The sequence below is a fragment of the Euprymna scolopes genome, chromosome 13 (genome assembly GCF_053919585.1).
Source record: "Euprymna scolopes isolate OS-2025 chromosome 13, ASM5391958v1, whole genome shotgun sequence".
NCBI lineage: Eukaryota > Metazoa > Mollusca > Cephalopoda > Sepiida > Sepiolidae > Euprymna > Euprymna scolopes.
Window position 1 is genome coordinate 33,109,866 of NC_136494.1, and position 15,952 is coordinate 33,125,817.

General features: G+C 31.3%; 1 pseudogene; it reads left to right on the forward strand.

Annotated features, from left to right (window-relative positions):
- The first annotated feature begins 9,130 nt into the window (after positions 1-9,130).
- Positions 9,131-9,248, forward strand: LOC145292671 (5S ribosomal RNA; annotated as a pseudogene).
- The last annotated feature ends 6,704 nt before the right edge of the window (positions 9,249-15,952 follow it).

The window sequence follows — 15,952 nt, forward strand, 5'->3', positions numbered from 1 at the left end:
AATTAATTCATGAAACAGTGTACATTTTCTATATATTCGTCAAATTGTGAACAAACAGGAATACAACTTTATTATAATAGATACTAAGCGGGAGAATGTCTAATGGACAATATCCTCGAGTGTCTAAGTCAGAGGTTCCCAACTAGGGGTAAATTTACCTCTAGGTTGTAAAAATTATGTAGTCGGGGCTAAATAAATGAAGTACCTGATAATATGTACTATTAATAAAATTCTAAATGTTTATTTATTTATCTGTTTATATATATATATATATATATATATATATATATATATAATTTAAAGGAAATTAGAACAATAGTCTAAAGAGCTAAGTGTATTTTAATGTAAGATAATTGATTTTGTTGTTGTTCCTTCTTGTGAAACTGATTTTTAATTTAATTAAAATTTGATTTTTAAATTAAAAAAATTTTTTTTGAATTTTTAAATTATAAATCACATTACTCAATATATATATATATATATATCAATAAAACTTTCGAACAGATGCACTGAATTTTAAAAAAATCTGTTTTCCCTGAAAAGTGTGAGTCCCTAAATTGTCCTTATCTATATATGGTTCGTAACAAACAACGACGAATCACAGAAAAAGCCCGAAATATGGGGTTTTAGGTCATTTCGTGCAATTGTCGAAAAAGTTACCTACCCATGTCAACTGAATTTAGCACTGTCTGTATACAGTTGTGGTAACATATTTCAGCATACGGACAGGACTTGTGGCGCAGTAACTAACGCATTTGACAACGGATCAGAAGATTCCAGTTTCGAATCCTGGCAAACTCGTAATAATCTTAACCATAATTATATCCAACGTTTACTCATTATCCTTACCCTTAGGGTATTTTTGTTTTTTCAGTGATTTTGTTTTGTGTATATGGGAATTTCCCATACTCCGAGTTCACAAGGTGAACGTTGATGGTAAGACGTTGATGAGTGTACTTGATGTTGAGTGTACTCGATTTTGTGTTTGACTCGATGTTGTGTGTGCCGACGCGGCACAGCCACTAGTTAAAACATAACTTTTCAGATTGTGTCGTGTCCAAGAAACGTAATACAAATTGACTTCATAATTTTCTATTTCGAAGAGTTTGTATTTTCTTAAATTTTGCGATATGAATGTGTAATACAAACCCTAAAATCCTAAACAATAAAATAAAGGTTCTTTTTGACTTTCTTGTTTTTCTGTCACTTTATGATGGCTATGACTTTTTTGTATGGGAGTAGGGGGATAAATGGAGAAATACATAAAGCCGAAAAGGTCAATGATGGAGAAAAGGTTGAAAATGGTTCGTCCAAAGTTTCTGTACAGAGATTTGTATTAGGTTACTTCACTCTATAAGTAAACCCTGACCAGATATTAAAAATATTATAGTTTTGGAAGCCCAAACAAGATCCTTTCGATACAAGAAATAAGATACCCTATACTGGCTTATATGAAGAAAGGTGCACCGTTTCTAAGTGATACTCCTTATAGCAACAGCACTAAGGTAGACACTCCACCAGACTTGATGGAGTATTGTTCTGAAATTCAATATAACTAGTAGACCACAAGAAAGATATATTATAACACGGTTAACTGGTCAATTGGGAAGAGGAAAATTGATATTTACTTCTTTACTAACTCAGCATTTAAGAAATAAAGAAGAATTTAATGAAACACTCGAATATCTACGTATTTCATATATAAAGTGTTATCTTAAAGTTTATCTATCTATCTATCTATCTATCTAGCTAGCTAGCTAGCTAGCTATATAAAAGAAACTTTGTGTGTCTGTGTGTCTATAAGTTCGTTCCCTATAGACTCGGAAACTGCTGGTTTGATTTTTTAAAAGTTTCACAATAAGGAACTCCACGCATTGTAACAGAGTACGTTGCAAAGAGCATAGCACAAGTAATAACTCGACTCCTTTTTTTTTTTTTGTAACAACGACATTTATTTCCGGGTACTTTCCAGAATAAAATGTGATCGTGCTCCTTCTCTCTAACTTCTGTCCTCTCGAATGTCTTCATCTGTCTATGCATACGTTCATTTTATAATGTTTTTCCTATTGTAACATATTTCACACACGGCTCGGCATTTGTATATGCACATCCACGCTCTGTTACATTTGTTTGGTTTGGTGGTTCATTCTATTCTGCAGCCAGGTATGACTTGGACGCATTTACTGAGGAGGCATTTCTGAGGAGGAATTAATGGTGTGGAAACTTAGTCGATACAACCAGGTAGACTGCTAGAGAAGAACTGGTCAAGGGAGCCAGGATAATGCTGGATTTGAATCTTCAGGTTGTGTCTTCTGGTGGATGGCTGGAACGAACAAGCAGTCGCTACAATTGATGCAAGGTTTGTGGACATTAATAGAACCTCTTATTATCTTGGAGGCCTGTATTATGTTGGAATGTTGTCTGTAGAATTTAAGAAGGGGCAAAATCGATACCAAAATATGTTATCTTATTCCCAATAAGCTCCACTTGAAAACTTTAGCATTTTCTTTTTCTGTTTTATTAGCTCCAAAATAAATAAGAGAGAGAAACAATTGCCTTTAAATGTTGATGAGTGAAGGAAACGTTTGTCTTTAAAAGTTATTATATTCCTTGTTCAAATAAACAATCAAGATATTTGTATTCTTGGCTTCTTTAATGATACTTCATTAATATATCTTCGGGAATATTTCCAGGTACATATTTTTATTCCTCACCTCGTCATGTTTGCATAGATGGATTTTTGTATTTGGCTTAGTAACCGAATCTGAATATATTGTCTTACAAAATTACTTTTCACACACCAGAACTAAGTTATATATAAAATTCCATTTTACCTATCTATCTATCTATCTATCTATCTATCTATCTATCTATCTATCTATTAAAAAAAAACTGTGTGCATGTAACTTTGTTCTCTATGGACTTTAAAACGGCTGAGAAGATTTTTATAAAATTTCACACTAATGTACTTTATGTATCTGGAAGTGTTCTTAGATAGGTCTTGCATCGGAATGTCTTTGATAAGTATCGATAGTCGATAATCGACAAATTTCGATGAGAGAATGAAACAGATGATTTTTAACAAAGTTAACACCTTATACAGCCTAACATCAAAAGTGCATTTGAGAAGTTGTATTACCACACAAGTAGAAAGACCGGACATATAAAATCAACAGGAGATTCTTTGATATAACAGCGGCGCGTTTGAAATGAATGCTTCTGTTTAGAGCACAAATTGAACCATGATACTTGACTTTTGCATCTTAAACTTTAATTCATGCCATTATATATAAAATAATTTTATAAATTGAACAGTAGGTTCTCTACAGTGCAATATAGACTACAATTTATTGTGGACTAAGTCACTGTGGGGAGGCATGTATAGCTTCTCCCCGGTGCGCTGTGATGGGTCCCCAACTAGAGTAGGCAATCAATTGATTTGATTGAAAAATGTGTGATTCCACCGATTTTGATGACAAAATAATTCAATCTCGGACAACGTCAGGTTTAGTATCAATATATAAGAAATATATAAAAAACATATATAATTATAATGTATAAAATATATAGACGGATAAAATGTTGTACAAAGAGTGTGCATTTGATGATGGAATTAGAGACAATTTTTTGTTGTTGTTAAACTTGGGTTTATAGCTGAATTTTCTATATGTAGCATATGTGAAGAAATTGAGTATATAATAACCTAAAGTCGCATCAAATAACAAAACAATCCAATTGAAATCACCAATAGCTAAATATTAATGTAAGCTGAAAAAAGGCCGATAATCTAGTGGAATATATTACAATAAGATAATGCATGTAGATATTTAAACGTCCCCCTGTAAATCATGTTTGAATGAGAAGCTAGAGAATTTAAATTTTTAAAATCCTCAAAACATACTATATTGTAGGAACGAAATAGTAATTAAACGTAGACAAACAATAAATATTATTCCTGTATAAATATATAAAAATAGAATAATAAATATAATAAAATGAATAAATAAACTAAACTAAAAATATCTAAATTTACAATAACACTAAATATTAATATAAATACATTGACTAATCTCTATAAATACATTGACTAATTTCTATAAATCCATTGCTTTCCACAAATATGAACGGATTCCTACAAATATATTGTATTGTTTCTAATAACGTAGCTTTTCACTCTGTTCATTTGACATTTAATTGGTTCAGAAGGTGTGACACATTTCCCTCAAGCAGCTATTAAATATGAAGTAGCATAATTTGAATTCTGCGAACAGAAATTAATCACATTATAAATAACACAAAATTAATTACTTTTAGTTGATCTCCATAAGAACAAATGCCGAGATTTTGTTTTGTCTCCTTGATTAAATGGGTCACCTGTAATGAGTTCAGCTTTGATAATTCCCAATTAAACTGATCAAATGTGTAACGTTCAACACATAGAACTGCTTATACAGGAATAAAAGGTCACAACTGTTGAGTAGAGACTGACAAGAGCTTGCCGTTTTGTACTAGCTGTTCTGATACTAGACTTTATCTGGTCTGTCTTTCTAGAGCAAGGCATTTTTTTAATTTTCATCTCAATCCAGAGTGACCGATAGTCAGATATGGAGTTTCTACATTAAAAAAACTGACGTTGTGTCTACGTTTACCCTCGTGGAGAGGTAGCTATGAAGCGACTGACACAAGGCTCTAAATTGTTGATGCGGTTTTTGTTGTTGTTAAAAAGCTTTCCTATATTTTATTATGAATCAGATGATTATTGTTGTCATCAGTTTTCTAATATCAACTTCTTTTTCTAGAAAGACATCTAGTACTTGCAGAGGGCGCATGTGAAGTTTGCCAACATCCCTGAATGAAGCTGTTTCTGTTGATCGCACTGGATTTGAACTTGGCATGCCCATGTTTTCAGTCAGTGCGATTACCCACTTAGCCAGCTTCACCTCACTGTTATGTCGCATTCTCAGTCAGCTGACCCCATCTTGACATTCACAGGTTCTCACTTGTGCAGCATGCATTAATTTTCTACTTACCAACACCTTTACTATGGTGGGGTGAGGCACAACTCGGTTGAGGATAGGAGGTGAATGTCTTAAATGGTTCATTTTAGCAGAAACTTTGTTTTATTCATTATCACATTATCTATTTTTTACATAAATAATTGTGTCTAGTTTTTTTTTCATAAATAATTGTGCCTAGTATTTTTTTTTTCATAAATAATCGTGCCTAGTCGTTTTTTTTTCATAAATAATTGTGCCTAGTCGTTTTTTTTCCTAAATAATTGTGCATAGTATATTTTTTTCATAGATAATTGTGCCTAGTCGGTTTTCTTTTCATAAATAATTGTGTGTAGTCGTTTGTTTTTCATAAATAATTGTGCCTAGTCGTTTTTTTTTCATAAATGATTGTGCCTAGTCGTTTCTTTTTCCTAAATAATTGTGCCTAGTCGTTTTTTTTCCTAAATAATTGTGCCTAGTCGTTTTTATTTTCATAAATAATTGTGCCTAGTCGTTTTTTACAGGAAAAAAGCGTTACTCCTTCTGTGCACAGTTTTATGGTTCCAGACAAAGCATGAAACTACTTGATGTATGGAGTTAAGAAATACTACTCCAAGATCAAAAGTTAGTTAGTATGACTGTAACACTTATGCGTTAACTCTAAAGAATGCATGAGCATTCTTTTTTTTTTACAAGAGAGTCACCACTGATAAAAACCCAAAGGCCACTCGAGGATAAAGATTAATGAATGTAAAGAAGTAGTGTAGTAATCCTTAAGAGTGTAGATTGGGTATAATTTTCATTATTTAAGGGAACGGATCAACAAGAACTTGTTTATATTGGACTTGAAAGTTATCATATTGTGATCGGCCAGGAAGCAGGCCAGCAGACCAGAGTTCCACAGGCGTGCAGTTCTAAGAATGAATCTTTTACATTTACGCAGAGATAGAGAGTGGGGGAAACTGTTAATAGTTTGTTGTAGCTAGTTAAGTGGGTTTTATGGCAAGAAGGGACAATGGATTAGAAGAGCACTTGCCATGAAAATAACAATAGAGTAGAGACAGGCTTGCAATGTCTCTCTGTAGGAAACATGTTGCAGGGAAGAGGAAAGGGCATAACCAACAAGGGTTTGAAGCCAGTTTTGGACCCTATCAAGACACGATAGGATGCACAGAGCTGTTTCTGCCCAGATGTGGCAACAGTGCTCAAATTTAGGACGTACTTAGTTCTTATACAGATAGAGAATTGCATTACAAGTGAGATACCTACTAGAGATACTACTGTGCAATACTTATTAGAGCGGTAGAATGATTCAATCATTTTTCCAGTGATCTTGGCAACAGATTTGATGTCGGTATTCCATTTCAAATCTAGAATGAAGGTCATTCCTAGGAGCTTGTCAATACATGGTGCTTCCTCAAGACGAGAGCCATTCATTTCAATTAAGGCCAGATGTGGATCAGATGTGGATCAGAGCGATTATGATGGAACTAAATAAGCTTGGTTTTAGATGCATTAAAATAAAGCAGTCACCTTTCTTTCCCATTGCACCACGTGCTCAAGATCCGAAGAGAGAGTATCAGAAAGATCTTGGCCATTGCAGGTCTTTGAAGTGTTGCCATAGACTGTGGTGCGATCTGTATAAATGTTTATGAATGATCTTACAAAAATACAAATAATTTGCCTTTTTGACATCGATATCATTCTAAATGATCATGAAACAATAAACAATTATATGCATATATAATAAATTCCACAGCCAAACAACGTCGCAACCCACAAGAGCCATGACAGTCAACGAACCGGAAGTCCAAGACTCGAGTTTATAATATATAATCTCTCACATTCTGAATATATATATATATATATATATATATATATATATATATATATATATATATATAGAGTGGGTCAGAGGAAACGGATGTTTTTAAGGAAAACAAAATTATAAAAACAAACTAAACGGTCGGTACCTTAAGCAGGTTTAAAGACTACCTTCCTCACACTCTATCCCTTATTTAAGAACAAGGAGCGTTCTAAAAACATTGGTTTCCCGTGACTCAACATATATATATATATATATATATATATATATATATATATATATATATATATATATATATATATATATCTGCAGAAATGTATTTTATTTCCTAATAATATATACCAATCCTTATTTAATAAGGTCAATGTGATTACAGGGCAATTAAATACCTTATAATAAGTTTACATTACGCCATTTTGAATTTAGAAAGTGTTAATCATGTGAAAACGCACTTTCTTTCCTTTCGATGGATTGATTATTTGCTATTTCTTTTGATGAGTTAAGGGCAAAACAGATTCACTGATTGATATAATAATTAAGTGATTGATTTTGTGCTATGAAACAGATACTATCAAGAATTGTATATGTCAAATGAAGTAGAGGAATAAATTGTAAGATATTCAACATCATAAACTTGGGAATATAGATTCTTGGCATTCATTCATTTTATATATATATATATATATATATATATATATATATATATATATATATATATATATATATCTGTGTGTGTGTGTGTGTGTGTGTGTGTTTCTTGAAAAAAGAAAAACCGAATGAATTTATAAAATGTTGATCAACGTTTCGTCCCTATTGTAGGGGACATCCTCAGGATATTAAATTAATATTAATTAGAAGTCATACAGTCATATTGCTGTATGACTTCTAATTAATCAATTTTTGATTATGATTTTCCATGTCTCACTGACTTTAGCAAATAGGGTGCATACCATTATGACTATTTTGCTAATATTTTCTCCTCAGAAGAGATGGTAGACATCGAAACCCTATAGGATAAGGAGATAAAATTTCTGAAGTATTCTTTGTCTTACTTAGAATAATAAAAATCTTTGATATAAAAAAACACTATAATTTATATATATATATATATATATATATATATATATATATGTATATATATGTATATATATATATATATATATATATATATATATATATATATATATACACTCACACATGAAGAAGGTCGGACGTTACATTGACCAAAACGTTGTGCAAATAACAGTCAAAATGAGAACAGTGGTCTGAAAACCCTAAATAATATATTTTTGCTTCTTTTCTGTCCCAAGAAACAGTTGTAAATCCGATGTCTTACTTTAGGCATAAGTTTTTATAGAAAAAACACATGACCCACTAGATTAGCCATCTTTATCTGAAGCTCTGACTGGTAATAGGAAGTCCATCCTCCCAGGTTTCACCTTCTCTCATAACAGTGTATTTCTATCTAACTCGTCTGTGTATACTCTAATGCAAACTCCGCAATGCCAGATACGAATTTTCATGTTCAAATATTCAATGCCATTCTAAAAAAAATATTTCGCATTAACTGATTTTGTCTGCTTACTATTGTTTCGTAATTGAATTCATGTTCACGAGTTGAAGGCATATCAACAAAAATAATCGATAAATACAAGGCAAAACTAATTGATTAGAAGACAAAATTATACAATAAGAAAAACAAAATAAATTAATTAAATTAAAAATAGTAATCACCAAATTATTTAAATGAAAAAAAAGGAAAATACACTAAGAAAGTCCGAAGGAACAGCCGAAAATGTGCCTTTTACCTTTTAATGAAAAATCATCCAAGTAATTGAGAAGAAATATGTCACTTTCTTTTTATTATCAGTTAGTTGCATAAAAATTAATTTCTATACTTCATTATTTATTTCGTTCTTTTTTATTATTATCAGTGATTATTAAGATTAAGCTTAGTTTATTGCTACTCATTAGAGGTGCCCGGACAGGTGAATATAGACGGAGTTGCTCAGGCATTTTTCTATGCCAGTGTGCACTAATTCTACAGTGCTGGTTTCTCAAATCCTCCCCTGACCTTTTGTCTAAATTTCCACAGAGAATGTAAATAAAGATATTTATATGATAATATATAGGACATATATTAGTTTCTTTGCTCATCGTTTTCGAGAGTCAGATGGTCCTGAATGACTTAAGATGGCATTGATTATTTTTCCTCGCGAGATGAATTGGAAAATCACTCTATTAAGATCGGAAAGTAGAATCCCGAGGATTGCAGCAATCTGATCCTCTTCAATTCTACTTTAATATTAACTTATACAGCATAATCACGTTTACACAGCAGTTCCTGATAGATCACTGAAGTTAAGCAACGTTGAGCCTGGTCAGTACTAAAATGGGTGACCATTTGGGAATTCCAGGTGCTGTATGTGCTCTCTGCTTATCTTGGCATTGTTTCCAGTCGTCTAGCACTTCTCCTTGTCGATTCAGAAGCAATGCCGATTCAGAAGATGTGTGGTTGGAAATTGCACAACGCTTGCCTAACAATTACTCGCACAGGGGGTATCCATTGTCTTGAGACTAAACGCAAGCATTGAATACTGACCTATAATATAACTTCTATGAAACCTGGGTATTCTAATGTTTCAGTGGTCGGCGTCATACTTGAATGGTGATACATTATCGATATGTTAATATCTGAAACTCAATGAAATATCGATATTTCAAATTTTTGCTGCTGTTTTGTCCGGCTCCGCGTGCTGATAGTCAGTGAAAGAAGCAGAATCTTTTAATATGTATGAATTTCCTTCTTTCATGTATATGGATGATTTTCTTTGCGATATAAATACTGCCTTCCCGCAATCAATACATTAAATACCATTTCTATCTTACTGATGACGTGTACATGTAACTAAAAAAAAAGTATAAATATGATGTATTGATCGCATAAACAACTTCTATAATCTCATTGAATTAAAAATATAAATTTTCGTATCATTTGTTTTAACGAAACTTTTATATGGAAATCTAATTGGCATGAAATGATAGATTCGGACCTGGGATTAGTCTGTCCATTCCTTGAGGCAAATTTCCTGACAGAATTTTTAAAGAAACAACGCAGCGCTGGGAATATATCCGATGGCGGAATAAGGCAAGCTTTTTCTAAAAGCCTGTGTTACTTGTCTTAAGCCTCTCAGCTTTAGGCCAGATGAAAAGTAAATAAATTCATTCTCGTCTTCTCGCTCTTTTCTTTCCCGACCTTCTATTTCCACTTTTTCCTTTCGGTGTGATTTACTCGAGTTAAAACTCTCTTGACAATAAAATCAATTCATTCACTTACGGGATTAGCAAGGGCTAAAACGCAAATATTATGTGTATGGCGATTCATTTAGTTCTAAGTTGTTACCCCCCCCCATTAAGTAGCAGGTAGTTGGGGAGTTATTTTTTTATTGTTTATTCGTGAATTTGTATACATGTACGTATGTACGTTTTGTCGGTTGCATGTGTATGTATGTTTGTTAATTTGTATGTTTTCTGGGTATGCATGAATTACTGTATGTATGTATGTATGTATCTGTATGTGGTAGTTTACGTGTGTGTATTTAAGTAATTTGTATACAGGTATATATTTATGTATGTTTAGTAGCCTGTGTGTGTCACGTTTATCAATTTATATACTGGTTTTCTTTTATGTATATTTGGTAGTTTGAGTCTACGTTGGTTAATTTTATATACTGGTTTGTTTTTATGTGTATTTGGTAGATTTTGTACGTCGACGTTTTTTTATATTTGTACACAAATTTGATCCATGCTTCGTGTATGTCGACTTTTTTCTATTTGTATAAAGTTTTGTGTTATATATGTTTGATAGTTTGTGTATGTTGACGTTTTTATATTTGTATACAAGTTTGTTTTATGCGTGTTTGATAGTCTGTGCTTGTCGACGTTTTTTTTAAATTTGTATACAGGTTTTTATGTATGTTCAATAGTTCGAGTGTGTCGATGTTTTTATTTGCCTTTAGGTTTGTTTTATGTATGTTCGATAGTTTGCGTATTTCGCCGATTTTTATGTTTGTATACAGGTTTGTTCTATGTATGTTTGATAATTTGTGCTGTCGACGTTTTTTTTTAATTTGTGTACAGATAGGGTTCCACGTTTCATTTCAGTTAAAACATAGGGAATTAATTTTACGAGGTGTTTATATATATATATATATATATATATATATATATATATATATATATATATACTGGCATGTGTGCCCGGCGTTGCATGGATATTTGGAGATGTATGTGGAGCAAAAAAAAAAGCGGTCAATTTTTTAACTTGGACCCCTATTATGACACCTTAAACTTTATTGTTTTGTGCTGAAATCGAGTTATTAAGTTAGATCCATATCCAAGGGACTTATATCTAAAATTTCAAGTGTTTAGACCCAAAATTGTCGGAGGAGTTTGGTAGAGTTCTCAAAGGTCAAATCGTTGTACTTTGACCTCTTAATCGCCAAATTTCTGGCCGAAAAACGATTACGTCGATTTTTCCAAATCTCAGTACCTTGTATATCAAATTTCAAGTCTGTAGACTAAAAATTGACAGAGATATTGCGTAGGGAAATGTGCACACACAGACACGCAGACAGACAGATACACAGACAGACAGACAGATACACACACTCGTTCACTTATATATATATATTTCGGATCAACTTGAGAGAATTTTAAAGTTGAAATATTATGCGCAGTTTGTTTTGATATTTTTTTTACATATCCAACATTTTTTCACTTTTTTTTCTGGCAATTTATAACTACAATAAACTGCGGTTTTACTTAATTCCATATCTAGCAAATTCTAGAATTGCTACAAATATAATTTGCTGATTTCTTTATGTCCTCTGATGAGATGAACAACAAGAATAGCATTCTTTGAAACTCCGCGGAATAAGGACTTTGTAAATTGTTTTTTGGAGTATTTAATCGAACAATGAATTTTGATTGTAAAGTTCAACTTACAGTTTTAATTCTTTTCTTATATATATATATATATATATATATATATATATATATATATATATATATATATATATATATATATATACAGGGTGACCAAAAAAAAACAGAGAACATTCAATTGTTTTTCTAAGCATTTTACAGTCAACAGAGAAAAAAAGGCCAAAGATCCTAGTGTTTTGATGTGATGCTTTGAATATAATAAATTAGTTATGACCAAAGTTTCATTTCATTCGGACAAAACACTAAGAAACGGGGCCTAATTAGAGTTGGGCCCGTTTTGGGGGGTCACCCTGTGTGTGTGTGTGTGTGTGTGTGTGTGTATGTGTGTGTATAAATATATATATATATATATATATATATATATGATACTTAGCCTAGCTTGTTAAATAATAACATTTTTATTCCCTCTCCCAGATGACGTTTCCATTAGCGAACAGCAGGGCTTCACTCAAACAAAGTTTTACCTACTGATACCGACTCAGCATTTACCCTGTGTGTGTTGAATTGGCTTTCAATAAAAAGAGACAGTTTTATGGGAACGTCAAATTCACAGGCGATCCCCAGTCCTTTGCATAAACAAAGTTTGGTTGACTTTTATTTTCTGTTTTCTGTTTTCTCTTTTGCATAAGGGTAACGCACCTGATTTTTTAATGTATCGCATTTATATGTAACCTTATTTTAACATGTGCATACTTGGAGTGCATTTTCTAGCATACGGACGGCTCTGTGTTGCTTAATTGTCATAAATATATTTTCATATCCTCCTATATATATATATATATATATATATATATATATATATATATATATATATATATATATATAAGCGAGATAAGAAACTGATAGAATTCAGATGAAAAATCCTGATAGATATTACTTAAAGTAATACTTTCAAGGTGATCCTAACCAAAAAGGAAAAGCTCAATACTTCAGAATATCCACAACCACTCAAAAAACTATTTTCAATAATTGTGCTGAAAAGCAAAATAGCGTCCATTCGCAGCTGAACATTTTGCTAACTGCATTTCATTTCCTCTGATGATTGTTGAAAATCCATGGATTAAGGAAATTGAAATAACCCCTTCTATATATTGCTTTTGTCAAACAATAAATTCTTAAATCGAGTATATGTCTCTATATGTTATTTTTTCAAAATTTTAAATTTAACCATATATATATATATATATATATATATATATATATATATATATATATATTCATATATATGTATATTCATATATATATATATATATTCATATATATATATATATATTCATATATATATATATGTATAGTCATCCACATACAGTACTGTTTCGCTGTTTCACAGCTCATCAGTGCGGCTAGACAGGCAACTACCTCAAGCTAGGATTGAAACCCGATTCATATATATATATATATATTCATATATATATATATTCATATATATATATATATATATATATATATATATATATATATATATGTATGTATGTATATATGAATATATTAGATTACTACTTATATTTTATTCTCATTTCATAGTTTGAGATGGAAGGATGTAAAAAATCTTTAGCCTTAAAATACATAAAAATAAAAATTGGGATAATTAATAGGAATCAAAATCGTGATTAAAAAAAATCAGAACTAATGGGGGTATCGGAAAATTTTGTGCCTATTTTCCGATGCCTAAAACGATTCTTTTAATTATCTTTTTTATTTGATTTTGTTTATGACAAAATCTATCTTTGCTGGTAGTAACAATAAAATAATCAATATTTATTGATTTTAAATTACCAGTAAAACTAAAATTTATAGATCATACCCCCCAATTGCGTTTTTACGTTTGAGAAAATATCTTCACATTTAACATGTGTTTTATGATAAACTGGAAAAATAACAACTCGATAGTCTAGAGATTTAGAAAAAATAACAGGATTTAAATCTGTATGTATGATATCAGTAATTGTACCAGAATCAGAATAAATATTAGAATCGTCCCATCACTAATAAAGTTAGGAAAATCTACATGTATCTTCCAAAATTCAACTCCTTTAAAAAAATCCCATTCACACCCAATCACAATACAATAATCACATTCACAGCTTTGCTAGCAGAATTTTCAATTTAATCCTTTAAATAAGTATAGATTTATACCCTCTTGATATTTTTATTCTCATTCCAAGTCTATGGACGTATTTACGTATTTTACCAATTTTCAACAAGGTTCATTGATTGTATCTTGTTATTATCCAACTGCATCTTCAATTTGAATGTCGTTTTTTTGTAATATGTTTTTTCTATATGCTTCTATATAATCTTTTCAATGTTACTTTCAACCTCTGAAGCTTTCAATTTTTGCACTCATCAACAATGTTATATAAAATTCTTTTGCTAACCATTTTCTTAACAATTTTTTTAACTCCATGGAATAAGGAAATAAATCACTTTATATTGTATTCCTTGTTTTCTGACGAATAAATGTTTGTAAATTGTGATTTACATAATTTCAACCCAGTCCACACACACATATATACATATATATATGTGTGTGAGTGTGTGTGTGTGTGTGTATTATGTGTGTGTGTATAGCTTGACGAATTTGCACAAGTATGAAATGTAGAAAATTCTCTGTAGCTTAATTGCCATATATATTTTAAAAACTTACTATACATATATATGTGTGTGTGTGTGTGTGTGTGTGTGTGTGTGTGTGTGTGTGTGTCTATTTTAGACAACTTCAGATTCCAGTATGCATACATCTTGATATGTCCATTAATAAATCCCACGAGGAAGCACTTACCAGAGATGGACTGTATTTTGAGGAATTCTGTTTCGCTCATGAGAAATTATATGCCAGATGCCCACGAAAGAGGTAGAAGCAACAAAAATGTATATTTATTTATGTGGCAAATGGAAAATCCATAAATAATTGGTATGGAAAGGTGCTAACAGAACCGAGGAATTGCTCAATGTAAACTACATGTTGTATGGTTTGTCGTATGCCCGACATATTGGGTAGCACATTGCTGACAAGTGTTTATTCATGATTACCGAGCTTTTTTTATTGCGACTCTATCTCGAATGTTGGCATTTTCATCCTAATCGAATTAATCTATAAATATAAATATTTATATTTCCTTTTTAAATTAAAAAATATAAATACACAAATATATCTATAATATATAGTTGAACGTCTGTGTGTGTCTGGTCACGAATAGGCTCCTATATGGTTGACTATTATAGAAAACTGATCACATATAATCATAGATGTATCGAGACACAGGAATGGGTATGTTTGATCTTGCATAATGATGATTCATTAAAATTGTGGGGTCTGCGTACGCGCCTGGTCCACAAAGTATGAAAATAAAAAATAAAAAAATAAAAAAAAACGTTTACAAGTGCTTTTGATATAGATGTACATAATAATACTTTGATAAGTATGTTTTAACTTAAATCGGTATGATATAATTAAATTGTGGGGTCTGCGTTCGCGCCTAGCCTCCATAGAATGGAAATAGGCACAAACTTTAATAAAGACTTTTCATATCTATCTGCGTAAGGATACTTTGATAATTATGTTTCAGTTTGAAGAAATATGGTATAATAAAATTATGGGGTGTTCGTTTTCGCCTGATCTTCATAGAATGGAAATATGTCACAATGTTTAACAAGGTTTTTTAAATATGGATCCACAGAATATTGTGATAAGTGTTTCAGTGTGAACAGGTATGGTATAATAAATTATGGGGTTTATCTATTTTATTTTTACTTTCATCATATTTTGCTTTGGTTTTGATACCCCAAATTCGAAGCTATCTCTTTACAACTCTTTCTTTTCATAACCTATGATACTTTCATAAATCAGAGTCCATTTTCTGTAGGCTGTTTTTGAATCCAGTCAACGACGGGTACTTTTGCTAGTATATATATATATATATATATATATATATATATATATATATATATATATATATATATATATATATATATATAAGAAACTCGGTTTTTATTGTTGAGCACTTTAAAGTTGAAATAGACAGTCGGTCATCTTAACTCGCATGCGAAGAACATGTTATAATCATTAGATCACTTTGGCTGGATGTTACGACGTTTAAAACAGAATGATAAAATTTCAACGATA